Source organism: Coregonus clupeaformis, chromosome 19 (genome assembly GCF_020615455.1).
Source record: "Coregonus clupeaformis isolate EN_2021a chromosome 19, ASM2061545v1, whole genome shotgun sequence".
In the NCBI taxonomy this organism is placed as follows: Eukaryota; Metazoa; Chordata; class Actinopteri; order Salmoniformes; family Salmonidae; genus Coregonus; species Coregonus clupeaformis.
The window spans coordinates 22,297,900-22,313,250 of record NC_059210.1 but is presented as its reverse complement, the minus strand read 5'-3'; the positions used below and the strand labels follow the sequence as shown (position 1 = coordinate 22,313,250).

The 15,351-nt window shown below is 45.7% G+C and overlaps 1 protein-coding gene across 1 annotated transcript in view; it reads left to right on the top strand.

Annotated features, from left to right (window-relative positions):
- The window catches only part of LOC121532103 (integrin alpha-11), a 107,901-nt gene that overhangs the window by 18,887 nt on the left and 73,663 nt on the right, over positions 1-15,351 (top strand). The gene's annotated exons all lie outside the window — the stretch shown is intronic.

Sequence of the window (15,351 nt, the reverse complement as noted above, 5' to 3'; positions counted from 1 at the left end):
CCAGACCACATCTTCAACAGCACAGTACAGCACAGTTCAGTTCAGCACAGTAGAGTACAGTACAGAGTTTTATTCAGTAGAGTACCGTTAAGTACAGTAGAGTACGGTACAATACAGTAAAGTTTAATTCAGAAGAGTACAGTAGTTTAATTCAGTAGAGTAGACTACATCAGAGTAAACAATACTTTACTTTTCTTTACTGTAATGTACTGTACTCTGCTGTTCTCCACAGTACTGTACATTTTAGTCATTTAGCAGACACTCTTATCCAGAGCGAGTTAGTGAGTGCATACATTTTTCATACTGGCCCCCCCGTGGTAATCGAACCCACAACCCTGACGTTGCAAGCGCCGTGCTCTACCAACTGAGCTACAGGAGGCCTGTAAAGTGCTGTACTGTGATGTTCAAACTTGTGAAACATAGACGTCTATGATTGGTTCAGATTTGGTCATGTTACGGTCGTTGAGAGACGGGTCAGACCAAGGTGCAGCGTGGTATGCGTACATGTTTATTAAGACGAATAAACACTTGACAAAATAACAAAACAACGAAAACGTGAAGTCCTATGGGCTATACACACAACAAGCCTAACAGGAACACAAACATGATCCCACAACTAAGGTAGGCAACATGGCTTCCTAAGTATGATCCCCAATCAGAGACAACGAGCGACAGCTGCCTCTGATTGGGAATCACACCCGGCCAAACATAGAAATATAAAACTAGATCTAAACATAGATATACAATCACATAGATCTCAACAGAAACTCACACCCTGACCCAACCAACAAAAGACAACCGGCCTCTCAAGGCCAGGGCGTGACAGGTCAGGACCGGACCAAATCTGAACCTATCACAGACGTCTATGTTTGCGCCAAAACAAGGCCGGACAGGACCAAATCTGAACCAAATATCGACGTTGAAATCAAGGCCGGTCCAGACTGCACCAAAAAAAGTCTGTCTTTGCCTAGTGCTTTCATACCTCTTCCAGGAAACATAGTGCTGTCCTCTCAATGCGTGTCAACGAATCAGAAAGTATTCATACCCCTTGACTTATTTCACATTTTGTTGTGTTACAGCCTGAATTCAAAATGAATTAAATATGTTTTTCTCTCACCCATCTACAGTACCCCATAATTACAGTGTGAAAACAGGTTTTTTATTGAAAAGGAAATACAGAACATCTAATTTACATAAGTATTCACAACCCTGAGTCAATACATGTTAGAATCACCTTTGACAGTGATTGCTGCTGTGAGTCTTTCTGGGTAAGTCTCTAAGAGCTTTGCACACCTGGATTGTACAATATTTGCACATTTATTCTTTTTAGAATTCTTCATGCTCTGTCAAGTTGTTGATCATTGCTAGACAGCCATTTTCAAGACTTGCCATACAATTTGAAGCCGATTTTAGTCAAAACTTTAACTAGGCCACTCAGGAACATTCAATGTTGTCTTGGTAAACAACTCCAGTCTATATTTGGCCTTGTGTTTTAGGTTATTATCCTGCTGAAAGGTGAATTTGTCCCCCCAGTGTCTGTTGGAAAGCAGACTGAACCAGGTTTTCCTCTAGGGAATTTAGCCTGTGCTTAGCTCTATTCTGTTTCTGTTCATCCTAAAAAAAAACTCCCTAGTCCTTGCCGATAACAAGCATACCCTAACATGATGTAGCCACCTCCATGCTTGAAAATATGAAGAGTGGTATTCAGTGATGTGTTGTGTTAGATTTACCCCATATTTTCTGCAGTTTTATTTTAGTTCCTTATTGTACAGGCTTCCTTCTTTTTACTCTGTCATATAGGTTAGTATTGTGGAGTAACTACAATGTTGTTGATCCACCCTCAGTTTTCTCCACAGCCATTAAACTCTGCAACTGTTTTAAAGTCACCATTGGCCTCATGTTGAAAACCCTGAGCGGTTTACTTCCTCTCTGGCAACTGAGTTAGGAAGGACGCCTGTATCTTTGTAGTGACTGGGTGTATTGATACACCATCCAAAGTGTAATTAATAACTTCACCATGCTCAAAGGGATATTCAATGTCTGATTTTTATTTTTATTTTTACCCATCTACCAATAAGTGCCCTTCTTTGCGAGGCATTGGCAAACCTCTCTGGTGTTTGTGGTTGAATCTGTGTTTGAAATTCACTGCTTGACTGAGGGACCTTACAGATGATTGTATGTGTGGGGAAACGAGATTAGTTCATCATTCAAAAATCATGTTAAATACTATTATTGCACCCAGAGTAAGTACCTGCAACGTATTATGTGACTTGTTAAGCAAATTTGCCATAACAAAAGGGGTTGAATACTTATTGAGTGAAAACATTTCAGCTTTTCATTTTTAATAAAAAAAAATTAAAATGTCTAAAAACATAATTCCTCTTTGACATTATGTGCTATTGTGTGTAGGCCAGTGAAACAAAATCTCAATTTAATCCATTTCAAATTCAGGCTGTAACACAAAATGTGGAAAAAGTCAAGGGGTGTGAATACTTTCTGAAAGTACTGTATTTGGATGAAAGAAGAGTACCCCTGGATATCAACAGGGGTTTTGTTCCTCCCAACAGACTCCATACAGTCATACTCCAGTTGCCTGGAGCTGATATGTCTCCCACTACCCCATTTCCCACTACCCCATAAATGTTGGCTGAAATAGGCCTGGATCAGGCTTCTTGCCTGTGGTTTGAGAATTACAGTGGGGAGAACAAATATTTGATACACTGCCGATTTTGCAGGTTTTCCTACATACAAAGCATGTAGAGGTCTGTAATTTTTATCATAGGTACACTTCAACTGTGAGAGACGGAATCTAAAACAAAAATCCAGAAAATCACATTGTATGATTTTTAAGTAATTAATTTGCATTTTATTGTATGACATAAGTATTTGATCACCTACCAACCAGTAAGAATTCCGGCTCTCACAGACCTGTTAGTTTTTCTTTAAGAAGCCCTCCTGTTCTCCACTCATTACCTGTATTAACTGCACCTGTTTGAACTCGTTACCTGTCCACACACTCAATCAAACAGACTCCAATCTCTCCACAATGGCCAAGACCAGAGAGCTGTGTAAGGACATCAGGGATACAATTGTAGACCTGCACAAGGCTGGGATGGGCTACAGGACAATAGGCAAGCAGCTTGGTGAGAAGGCAACAACTGTTGCCGCAATTATTAGAAAATGGAAGAACTTCAAGATGACGGTCAATCACCCTCGGTCTGGGGCTCCATGCAAGATCTCACCTCGTGGGGCATCAATGATCATGAGGAAGATGAGGGATCAGCCCAGAACTACACGGCAGGACCTGGTCAATGACCTGAAGAGAGCTGGGACCACAGTCTCAAATAAAACCATTAGTAACACACTACGCCGTCATGGAATAAAATCCTGCAGCGCACGCAAGGACCCCCTGCTCAAGCCAGCGCATGTCCAGTCCCGTCTGAAGTTTGCCAATGACCATCTGGATGATCCAGAGGAAGAATGGGAGAAATGCATGTGGTCTGATGAGACAAAAATAGAGCTTTTTGGTCTAAACTCCACTCGCCGTGATTGGAGGAAGAAGAAGGATGAGTACAACCCCAAGAACACCATCCCAACCGTGAAGCATGGAGGTGGAAACATCATTCTTTGGGGATGCTTTTCTGCAAAGGGGACAGGACTACTGCACCGTATTGAGGGGAGGCTGGATGGGGCCATGTATCACGAGATCTTGGCCAACAACCTCCTTCCCTCAGTAAGAGCATTGAAGATGGGTCGTGGCTGGGTCTTCGAGCATGACAACGACCCGAAACACACAGCCAGGGCAACTAAGGAGTGGCTCCGTAAGAAGCATCTCAAGGTCCTGGTGTGGCCTAGCCAGTCTCCAGACCTGAACCCAATAGAACATCTTTGGAGGGAGCTGAAAGTCCGTATTGCCCAGTGACAGCCCCAAAACCTGAAGGATCTGGAGAAGGTCTGTATGGAGGAGTGGGCCAAAATCCCTGCTGCATTGTGTGCAAACCTGGTCAAGACCTACAGGAAACGTATGATCTCTGTAATTGCAAACAAAGGTTTCTGTACCAAATATTAAGTTCTGCTTTTCTGATGTATCAAATACTGATGTCATGCAATAAAATGCAAATTAATTACTTAAAAATCATACAATGTGATTTTCTGGATTTTTGTTTTAGATTCCGTCTCTCACAGTTGAAGTGTACCTATGATAAAAATTACAGACCTCTACATGCTTTGTAAGTAGGAAGACCTGCAAAATTGGCAGTGTATCAAATACTTGTTCTCCCCACTGTATCTGTCAGATAGGATAATTTCTGATGGTGTCAAGTCTAGTTTCCTGGATATTACAAAAGGTGTACCGTAGGGGTCGGTACTGGGACCTGTTCTCTTTACTATTTATATAAATAATATTGGTCTATCTGTTAAAATTTGCCCCAACTTTTGACCAGGCTTTGTTACAGTTGCAATGTGACTTTGTTGTCTTACAGAAAGCCCAGGTTTTTTAGAAAAATTTGACTTAATGTGGGCAAGACTAAATATATGTTGTTCTCTAATTCACGCAAAAAAAATTCAGATGAGCTACATATTTATTAATTGGATGGTTCTCCCATCGATCGGGTTCACGCCTATAAATATATGAGCATTTGGATTGACAAAGACATAATGTTTAAAAAACATATGGATGACCTATTAAAAATCTATGATTTAAAGTGGGCTTCTTTTTTAGAAATAGATCTTGCCTCTCCCTAAATATCAGGAAGCAGATTCTACAGTCAACTTTCCTGCCAGTTCTTGACTATGGTGACACCATTTACCAGATTGCAGCAGCAACTACTCTTAAACCTTTGGATGCCTTCTACCATAGTGCCCTTTTTCTTTATCACAGGTGACAGTTTTAATACTTACCACTGCATCCTGTATCAAAATGTTGGCTGGTCCTCGTTAAAGTCCCGTAGATCACTTCATTATTGCCTTTTTGTTTACAAAGCTCTACTACACAAGCTTCCAACTTACCTAACTTCGTGTCACGAATTCCGCCGAGACTGCTCCTCCTCCTTGTTCGGGCAGGCTTCGGCGTTCGTCGTCCCCGGAGTACTAGCTACTACCGCTTGATGTTCTCTATGTTTGTTTGGTTTTGTCTGTTTGGTGCACCTGTGTCTTATCACTTATTGATTATGTCACCTATAAGTTTCCTTTGGTTTTGTTTGTAGTTGTGTGTTGTTGTCCGCCTGTCCGTTGGGGTTTTGGATTTTGCTCTGGTGTATTTAAGTGTATTGACGCACTGTTTGCGCATCACTTATATTTTGTGTTTTACGCACTGTTTGCGTATCGCTCGCCTCCGTTGCTTGAGGCCCGTTCTTTTGTACTGTCATATTTCTGACTAGTAAAGTCTGTTGGACTAAGCTTCTGTGTTCTGCGCCTGACTCCAACACCACATCCACTTCAAACACTGACAGAACAACACACCATCAATGGAGTCAGCAGGAGCAGCGGCGGCGACCGAGTCGCTGGAGGATCGGGTCAGCTGCCAGGACGGCAGGACCAGCAATTCGGCTCCGCCGAGTTGCATACACCCGGCGCCCTCAGGATACGAGAGCGTGTCCGCCCTCATCTCCTGTCTCTCCGGCAAGGCGTTGGAGTGGGCCAACGCCGAATGGAGGGGAATAGACGCCGCCACCATCAGCTACGCGGAGTTCTCCCGCCGCTTCAGGGCTGTTTTCGATCACCCTCCTGAGGGTAAAGCGGCGGGGGAGCGTCTGTTCCACCTCCGACAGGGGAAGAGGAGCGCACAGGATTTCGCCCTGGATTTCCGGACTCTAGCGGCGGATGCGGGGTGGAATGAGAGGTCCCTCATCGACCACTATAGGTGTAGCCTGCGAGAGGACGTTCGTCGAGAGCTGGCCTGCAGGGACACCAATCTGTCCTTTGACCAGCTAGTGGACATGTCCATCCGTCTGGATACCCTGCTGGCCACCCGCGGACGTCCCGAGATGGGGCCGTCCATTCCATTCCCCAGCACCTCCGAGCCGAGCCCAATGGAGCTTGGGGGTGCTGGCGCTCGAGGGAGAAGGGGAGAGAGAATCCGAGGGGGCCGTCCCTGCACCAGCTGTGGCCGTGGAGGACACACTGCGGCTAGGTGCTGGGGAGGGTCTCCAGGGAATCGGGACAACAGGTCGCGCACTGGAGAGTCATTTCAGGTGAGTAGGCGCCCCACTCACCCAGAGCTCTCTGTTGTTCACTTTTGTATACCTGTAGTATTTCCTCAGGTTGCATCTCATTCCCAGCATAAGGCGCTAGTCGATTCAGGCGCAGCTGGGAATTTTATTGATTGGAAATTTTGTTCTAGGTTAGGGATTCCCCTCCTGCCCGTTGATGCACCCTTTCCTGTCCATGCCCTAGATAGCCGCCCGTTGGGGTCTGGGTTGATTAGGGAAGTCACAGCGCCACTAAAGATGAAGACGCAGGGGGGTCATGAGGAGATTATTCAGTTGTACCTAATTGACTCTCCTGCGTATCCCGTGGTGCTGGGTCTTCCTTTGTTAGTCACCCATGACCCCACCATTTCGTGGCAACAGAGGGCTCTCAAGGAATGGTCTGGCCAGTGTGTTGGGCGATGTCTAGGTGTTTCCGTGGGGGCGACCACGGTGGAGAGTCCGAACCAAGTGCCCGCAATGCACATTCCCCCTGAGTATGAGGATTTGGCACTCGTGTTCAGCAAGACGAGGGCGACACGATTGCCACCTCATAGGCAGGGAGATTGTGCGATAAACCTCCAGACAGGTGCGGCACTTCCGCTGAGCCATGTGTATCCTCTGTCTCAAGAGGAGACGGCAGCTATGGAGACATACATAGCTGAGTCCCTGAAACAGGGATACATACGGCCCTCCACTTCCCCTGCGTCCTCGAGTTTCTTTTTTGTGAAGAAGAAAGATGGAGGTTTGCGCCCGTGTATTGATTATCGTAGTCTCAATCAGATCACTGTGAAATACAGTTACCCTCTTCCTCTGATTGCGAGTATGACTGAATCATTACGCGGGGCGCGGTTCTTCACAAAACTGGATCTCAGGAGCGCTTATAACTTGGTGCGCATTAGGGAGGGGGATGAATGGAAGACAGCATTTAGTACCACCTCAGGTCATTATGAGTATCTTGTCATGCCATACGGGTTAATGAATGCTCCTTCAGTCTTCCAATCATTTGTGGGACGAGATCTTCCGGGACCTGCATGGGCAGGGAGTGGTAGTGTACATTGACGACATCTTAGTGTACTCTGCTACACGTGCCGAGCATGTAGCCCTGGTACGCCGAGTGTTGGGTAGACTGTTGGAGCATGACTTGTATGTCAAGGCAGAGAAATGTCTGTTTTTCCAGGAGTCCATCTCCTTCTTGGGTCATCGGTTGTCCGCGTCAGGGGTGAAGATGGAGATTGACCGTGTGTCAGCCGTGCGTAACTGGCAAACTCCAACCACTGTGAAAGAGGTGCAGCAGTTTTTGGGTTTTGCCAGTTACTACCGGAGGTTTATCCAGGGTTTTGGACAGGTAGAAGCTCCCATTACTTCCCTGCTGAAGGGGGGCCCGGTGCGTTTGCAGTGGTCAGCTGAGGCGGACAGGGCGTTTTGTAAACTGAAAGACCTGTTCACCTCGGCTCCGGTGCTGTCGCACCCGGACCCCGCTTTAGCGTTCCAGGTAGAGGTGGACGCGTCAGAGGCCGGTATTGGGGGAGTACTGTCGCAACGCTCAGGCACGCCACCTAAGCTCCGTCCCTGCGCTTTTTATTCTAAGAAGCTCAGCCCGGCAGAGCGTAATTATGACGTAGGGGACAGGGAGCTGTTAGCCGTGGTTCAAGCCCTAAAGGTGTGGAGGCATTGGCTTGAGGGGGCTCAACACCCTTTTCTCATTCTGACCGACCATCGTAACCTGGAGTACATCCGGGCAGCTAGGAGATTAAACCCTCGTCAGGCTAGGTGGAACATGTTCCTGACCCGGTTCGTTTTTAAGATCACGTACATCCCAGGGTCCCAGAACGGTAAGGCAGACGCCCTGTCCCGGCGGTATGACACAGAGGAGAGGTCCATTGAGCCCACTCCCATACTGCCGGAGTCTTGTCTGGTGGCACCGGTGGTATGGGAGGTCGATGCGGAAATTGAGCGGGCGTTACGCACCGACCCTACTCCCCCAGATTGTCCAGTGGGTCGGACGTACGTGCCGCTCGAGGTCCGTGATCGGCTCATTTATTGGGCTCATACGTCACCCTCCGGACAGTGCACTGCCTTAGTGTTAAATACTGGTGGCCAACATTGGCTAAGGACGTGAGGGTTTATGTCTCCTCCTGCTCGGTGTGCGCTCAGTGTAAGGCGCCTAGACACCTGCCCAGGGGGAAGTTACAACCCCTGCCCGTTCCACAACGGCCGTGGTCTCACCTCTCAGTGGACTTTGTCACGGACCTTCCCCCCTCCCAGGGGAATACCACTATTCTGGTCGTTGTGGATCGGTTCTCTAAGGCCTGTCGTTTCATTCCTATGCCGGGTCTCCCTACTGCCCTACAGACCGCTGAGGCTTTGTTCACCCACGTCTTCCGGCACTACGGGGTTCCTGAGGATATAGTGTCTGATCGGGGTCCCCAGTTCACCTCTAGAGTCTGGAGGGCGTTCATGGAACGCTTGGGGGTCTCGGTTAGCCTTACCTCGGGTTACCACCCGGAGAGTAATGGGCAGGTGGAGAGAGTAAACCAGGATGTGGGTAGGTTTCTGAGATCCTATTGCCAGGGCCGGCCGGAGGAGTGGTCGGGGTATATCCCCTGGGCAGAGATGGCTCAGAACTCTCTCCGCCACTCCTCTACTAATCTGAACCCTTTTCAGTGTGTGTTAGGTTATCAGCCGGTTCTGGCATCATGGCATCAGAGCCAGATCGAGGCTCCTGCGGTGGATGAGTGGTTTCGGCACTCGGAGGAGACGTGGAACGCTGCCCACGTCCATGTGCAGCGGGCCATCCGCAGGCAGAAGGCGAGCGCCGACCTCCACCGCAGTGAGGGTCCAGTCTACGCCCCTGGAGATCGAGTCTGGCTCTCGACTCGAAACCTGCCTCTTCGCCTGCCCTGCCGGAAGCTTGGCCGGCGGTTTGTGGCGCCATCTAAAGTCCTGAGGAGATTGAATGAGGTGTGTTACAGGTTGCAACTGCCCAATGACTATCACATTAACCCCTCATTCCATGTGTCTCTCCTCAGGCCGGTGGTAGCTGGTCCACTCCAGGAGAGTGAGATAAGGGAGACCCCTCCGCCCCCACTGGACATCGAGGGGGCTCCGGCATACTCAGTCCGGTCCATCGTGGATTCGAGACGTCGGATGGGGGGTCTACAATATCTCGTGGAGTGGGAGGGGTACGGTCCGGAGGACCGGCTGGGTGCCTCGGAGGGACATTTTAGATCCATCCCTCCTGACTGAGTTCCATCGTAGTCATCCTACGCGCCCTGCTCCACGTCCTCCTGGCCGTCCCCGAGGCCGGGGTCGGCGCACGGCTGGGGCCGCGCGTCAAGGGGGGGGTACTGTCATGAATTCCGCTGAGACTGCTCCTCCTCCTTGTTCGGGCAGGCTTCGGCGTTCGTCGTCCCCGGAGTACTAGCTGCTACCGTTTGATGTTCTCTATGTTTGTTTGGTTTTGTCTGTTTGGTGCACTTGTGTCTTATCACTTATTGATTATGTCACCTATAAGTTTCCTTTGGTTTTGTTTGTAGTTGTGTGTTGTTGTCCGCCTGTCCGTTGGGGTTTTGGATTTTGCTCTGGTGTATTTAAGTCTATTGACGCACTGTTTGCACATCGCTTATATTTCGTGTAGGGCTGTCAAAAATAGCGCGTTAACGACGTTAATTAGTTGTTTGCTGTTAATTACGTCAATTTTTTAAACGCATTTCACGCATGCGCAGTGTGACAAATTATTCAGGTCAGGAAAGTGGTTGGGAGCTAGAGGCGAGATGGAGCAAGGTGAGCAAAGTGGGCCTATTGACGGATTCAAATATAAAAATAATGATGATGGTACAGTTAACAAGTACAAGGTTATTTGCAAGATTTGTAAGAAGGAGTTTCAATTTCACCGGAGCTGTTCAAGCTTGAAGTACCATGTCAACGCCAAACATGCGTTTGCTGGGCCGTCAGATTCAGCAAGTGGTTTGCGCCAGACCACGCTGAATGTTTGCAGGCAATTAACAAAATCAACCTCAGATAATTTGACCAACACAATAGCAAAATGGATTGCAAAGGATTGTAGACCCATTAGCATTGTAGAAGACTCAGGTTTCCTTGATGTTTTGCAAGTGGCGTCTCAAGACTCATTCTATAAGCCACCGTCAAGAGCCACAGCCAAAGACAAATATTATGGTGTGTAGTATGTTTCAGCTTGATTTAAAACACCATTATTTGGCTGTATTAATAAACAGACATAATATGAAAATTATGTATCTGTGTCCTGTTATTTATCTTTTGGTATGCATTTCAGAAAAAAAATGGTTAGGATTCAGGTGTAATTGCAAATAGTGATTAATCATGATTAATCCACTGAAAATTCTGATTAATTTGATTAAAAATGTTAATCATTTGACAGCCCTAATTTCGTGTTTTACGCACTTGTTTGCGTATCGCTCGCCTCCGTTGCTTGAGGCCCGTTCTTTTGTCCGGTCATATTTCTGACTAGTAAAGTCTGTTGGACTAAGCTTCTGTGTCCTGCACCTGACTCCAAAACCACATCCACTTCAAACACTGACACTTCGTTGCTAACGTATAAAAGAATGAGCTACCAATCCGGCTCGCAGGATTGGTTAACTCTTGAGGTCCCTTTGGTCTCGACCAATTTAGGTAAATCCTCCTTTAGTTTTAGTAACCCCCATTGTTGGAATAACCTACAAAATCCCTTGCATCTTCCCTGGTGTCGCTAGGGCAGTTTAGGACTATGATTTTGAATTAATTTATTGAGGATTAAAGTGGTTTCGATTGATTGTAGTGGTTTATTTGTTGAAATTGTGGTGTTGAGGTTGTGCCTTGTGGTTATTTTTCTTCTTCTTGTTTTATTTGTAATGTAAATTTTTTCTTCCTGTTTGTTAGAAAATGTTTGTACTCAGGGGACCATTGGGAATGAGACCCTGGTCTCAATTGGACTACCCTGAATAAATAAAAGTTTAAAAATAAAACAAATAAAAAATCGCAAGTGTAACATCTCTCCCGTACATTGGAGATTATTTATGGTCATCTTTCGTAAAAATTATATTTTCATATTGTAAAACTGGAAATGTGCAATCCATATGCCTCTAGCTAGCTTTTCCGTGCTTCATCATACACAATGTGCACGTGCACATGTATGGAGGCACACACGCACACACACATCCACCCACCCACACACACCATCAATGGGTCTCTATGGCACTGGGTGTTTTGCCAACCTGAACACAGGGATAGATGTCACATATTTTTTATTATTATTTATTTATTTTCCTTTCTGAGGGTAGATCAGCTTTAATATTGCAGATAGATTATAACTTCTATCAATGTAATTGTCTGCATCATTTCCAATCCCCCATATGTATTTTTTTCTCGCAATATATATATATATATATATATATATATATATATATATATATATATATATATACACACATACATAGATGTCACAAAGTTAACGTAAATTTGTCTCCCTCTATTTAGTATGATACGTTACGTTTTGAATGGTATATACAGTGCCTTCGGAAAGTATTCAGACCCCTTGACTTTTTTCACATTTTGTTACGTTACAGCCTTATTCTTAAATTGATTAAATTGTTTTTCCCCCTCTTTAATCTACACACAATACCACATAATGACAAAGCAAAAACAGGTTTTTTGAAATATCACAAAGCAAAAACGGAAATATCACATTTACAAAATACCCTTTACTCAGTACTTTGTTGAAGCACCTTTGGCAGCGATTACAGCATTGAGTCTTCTTTGGTATGACGCTACAAACTTGGCACACCTGTATTTGGGGAGTTTCTCCCATTCTTCTCTGCAGATCCTCTCAAGCTCTGTCAGGTTGGATGGGGAGCATCACAGCACAGCTATTTTCAGGTCTCTCCAGAGATGTTCGATTGGGTTCAAGTCCGGGCTCTGGCTGGGCCACTCAAGGACATTCAGAGACTTGTCCCGAAGCCACTCCTGCGTTGTCTTGGCTGTGTGCTTAGGGTCGTTGTCCTGTTAGATGGTGAACATGTGCTCCAGTCTGAGGTCCTGAGCGCTCCGGAGCAGGTTTTCATCAAGGATCTCTCTGTACTTTGCTCCGTTCATCTTTCCCTCGATACTGACTAGTCTCCCTGTCCCTGCCGCTGAAAAACATCCCCACAGCATGATGCTGCCACCACCATGCTTCACCGTAGGGATGGTGCCAGGTTTCCTCCAGACGTGACGCTTGGCATTCAGACAAAATAGTTCAATCTTGGTTTCATCAGACCAGAGAACCTTGTTTCTCAAGGTCTGAGAGTCTTTAGGTACCTTTTGGCAAACTACAAGCTGGCTGTCATGTACCTTTTACTGAGGAGTGGCTTTCGTCTGGCCACTCTACCATAAAGGCCTGATTGGTGACGTGTTGCAGAGATGGTTGTCCTTCTGGAAGGTTCTCGCATCTCCACAGAGGAACTCTGGAGCTCTGTCAGAGTGACAATAGGGTTCTTGGTCACCTCCCTGACCAAGGCCCTTCTCCCCTGATTGCTCAGTTTGGCCGGGGGGCCAGCTCTGGAAAGAGTCTTGGTGGTTCCAAACTTCTTCCATTTAAGAATGCCACTGTGTTCTTGGGGACCTTCAATGCTGCAGAATTTGTTTGTCTCAGAGCTCTATGGACAATTCCTTTGACCTCAAGGCTTGGTTTTTACTCTGACATGCACTGTCAACTGTGGGACCTTATATAGACAGGTGTGGGCCTTTCCAAATCTTGTCTAATCAATTGAATTTACCACAGGTGGACTCCAATCAAGTTGTAGAAACATCAAGGATGATCAATGGAAACAGAATGCACCTGAGCTCAATTTCGAGTCTCATAGCATACTTATGTATCTCTGTTTTTATTTTATTTTTATAAAAAAGCCAGAGCCCGGACTTTAATCTCTGGAGAGACCTGAAAATAGCTGTTCCGCAACGCTCCCCATCCAACCTGACAGAGCTTGAGAGGATCTGCAGAGGAGAATGGGAGAAACTCCCCAAATACAGGTGTGCCAAAATTGTAGCCTCATACCCAAGAAGACTCGAGGCTGTAATCGCTGCCGAAGCTGCTTCAACAAAGTACTGAGTAAAGGGTCTGAATACTTATGTAAATGTGATAAATGACGATGCCGCAGGTGAAGACGCCGGATGTGGAGATCGTGGGCTGGCGTGGTTACACGTGGTCTGCAGTTTTGAGGCCAGTTGGACGTACTGCCAAATTCTCTAAAACGACATTGGCTTATGGTAGAGAAATTAACATTATATTCTCTGGCAACAGCTCTGGTGGACATTCCTGCAGTCAGCATGTCAAAGGCACGCACCCTCAAAACTTGAGGCATCTGTGCCATTGTGTTGTGTGACAAAACTGCACATTGTAGAGTGTATTTTTATTGTCCCCAGCACAAGGTGCACCTGTGTAATGATCATGCTGTTTAAACAGCTTCTTGATATGCCACACCTGTCAGGTGGATGGATTATCTTGGCAATTGAAAAATGTTCCCTAACAGGGCTGTAAACAATGTTGTCCTCAAAATGAAATAAGTAAGCTTTTTGTGTGTATTGGAAATCTCAGGGATCTTTTATTTCAGCTCATGAAATATGTGACCAACACTTTACATGTTGTGTTTCTATTTTTGTTCAGTGTATGTTACGTCTTTGAGGCTGAATTTCCTTTTAGTATGGGTCCTTGGCACCTCTTGATGTCTGCTGTCAGGGAGTTATAAGTCTAGCCTGACAACATATCACATCTCTCATCTTTATGGCTCTCAACTGCAGCTACTCTCCATGGGAATGGACCTTATGTCCTTTACCGAAGATAAGTGAGCTTTTGGAAAGGAGCATGATTTAAAACCATCTCCAGCTGGTTGCTTTTGTTCAACTATTATTGTGATCAATTATCATTTGTAAACCTAACAGTTTAAAAGCTACGTTTTGTCAGGGGTCTTGGATGAGAGGCTTTGATCGTCAAGATGGCCGAGATTGAGTAATGTTCCAGGTCCTCTTCCTGTTTTCAGACTGGAAGTCTTTCAGCCATGAGGAATATCTTGCGGTTCTTCCAGGATTGTAAAATATTTTGCCCTATGAAGTCAGAGGTAAATAAGTGGAAAGTATTTGTGTTTGTCTACCAACCTGTTCGGAAGCATCCCCAGGCTTTTGATGACTCTGGAAAGCATGTGTTGTGGTCGTTTATTCCCAAGCCCCCTTCTGTGCATCCCATCACTGGCCGATTAGTAGGGGGAGAAAAACAAACTACTCAGTGATACGGGAAGGGGTTGCTATTTCACAACCAAAGCCTGGGGTGTATTTATTAGTCGGACTCCGTTGCAGAACGTTTCGTCTGTTGCAAAACGTTTTGCAACAGAAACCGTTTACTCCAAACGGAAAACGTTTTGCAATGAAAACAAGAGTTTCTATTGGACAAATTCCAGTAGGTCCCTCCCTGTTTTGTTTCGCTTGATCTATTTGCTTCCGTTTGGTTCCTAGATGACATGTTTTGCAAAACGTTTTGCAACAGACAAATGTTTTGCAACGGAATCCGACTAATGAATACACCCCACGCTCTAGTTGTGAAATAACAACCCCTTCCCGTATCACTGAGCAGTAAACGGTAAACGTTTTCGTTGCAAAATGTTTTGCAACAAACTAAATGTTTTGCAACTGAATCTGACTAATGAATACACCCATGGTTTTCAATTGGAGCCTGGGGACATTGTATAGGCACTTCGTGACATGCAAAAAGTATGTGGAGTCAACTAGTGCATATTTCTATTAGACAGGCATGACATTTATGTTTAATGCTTTGAAATGTATTTGGCCCTCGATAAACGGCCCAGGGGAACATATGCAAACTTGTTTCCTCGATATTTACCTATGGTGAATTTACACCAAGCATCACATTAAAAGTTAATGGCCTCTCTGGCTTTTATATATGAATAGTTGCCATTCAAATGTGAGGGTGTTGTATATCACAGCCAAATACCATTAGCTAAATAACGCTCTCCTGGTCATCTGCATATCCAGCTGACTGACATTTGGGCTGTCAGCTCTCATTCTCTGCTACCTCAGACGAGAAGCCAAAGGCAGCAGAGCGTTGTGTGATGGGGTCAGACGCCTTTGACCTTTGAGTCAAAGGGAAGGTCACACTGAG